This window comes from Epinephelus moara, chromosome 22 (assembly GCF_006386435.1).
Source record: "Epinephelus moara isolate mb chromosome 22, YSFRI_EMoa_1.0, whole genome shotgun sequence".
NCBI lineage: Eukaryota > Metazoa > Chordata > Actinopteri > Perciformes > Serranidae > Epinephelus > Epinephelus moara.
In genome coordinates this window covers 339,480-340,525 of record NC_065527.1, presented here as the reverse complement: position 1 = coordinate 340,525, position 1,046 = coordinate 339,480, and positions in this window count along the sequence as shown.

Here is a 1,046-nt window from a genome sequence, read left to right as displayed (position 1 = left end):
AGGAGGCATCTGGCAGGACCACGGCAGCAGCACAACCACACACGTCACGCTGTCCAGGCACCGCTGTGATATGAGTTAACCTGAGTGTGTCCCTGACTGTGGCAGCACAGCGGTGCAGTTCTTGTCCAAAGAGGACAATGTTTGGTTTAGATTTGGCCCATTTGTTTTTATGGATGTGAAATTTCCCCAGACTCAAGATCAACTGACAGAACAAACACAAATCTTTGTCATCAAAATAAATATAAATGTTTTTTTTCCTGGAAACTTATCGTTTTTCCTGTTTTCTCTTGAACACAATGCTGAACATCTTTCCTAAAAGTTGTACTCTAGGTACTGTTAAAAATCACAAGAGACTCGACTCCACCCTGTTGGAACCGCCCACCTCCTGAGGTGATATAAGCCCGCCTCGAACCTCAGCCCCTCCTCTCTCTCCTTCCCTCCAAAACCACCAGACAAAGAAAGCCGCCTGAAGTACCCTCCTGTTCTATTATTGTAAATTGTGGATGCATAAATGTGAAGTAAGTTAAGTTCATGGACCTTGATTTATTGTTATCATCTGTTTGAAGATGGAAATTTATGTTTTATGAGTTATCTTCTATTTATGTTTATTTTGTGTAGGAAATCATCCACCACCCTTTGTTTCACTCTGCTCATCTTCGTAACCTCAAATAAATTGCCAAGAACAGACTGCCGGTTCCTGTGTTTAAATGTGCACACCACACTGGATGCTCCCCTGAACCACCGCCACATACAGCCTAGTTTTTGCCTGCCACAAATGCCTGAATCTCCTAGCCCATTACCTTCAACTTCAGCAGCTTATATGCCACCTCTAAGTTCAGCCATACCAGTTTCAGAGCATTTAAATTCAGTGTTGTCGTCTAATGTCACCTCTAGCCACCCACCTGCAGCTGGGCCGCATGTATATCAAGTAAATCCTCATGTTCCCTCTCAAGTACCACTGCCAGTACAGATGGCACAAGACCCTGTGTCCCATGTGTCTTCTCATCAGGTGTATCCCACAGCAACATCCCAGAGCATTAGCACAG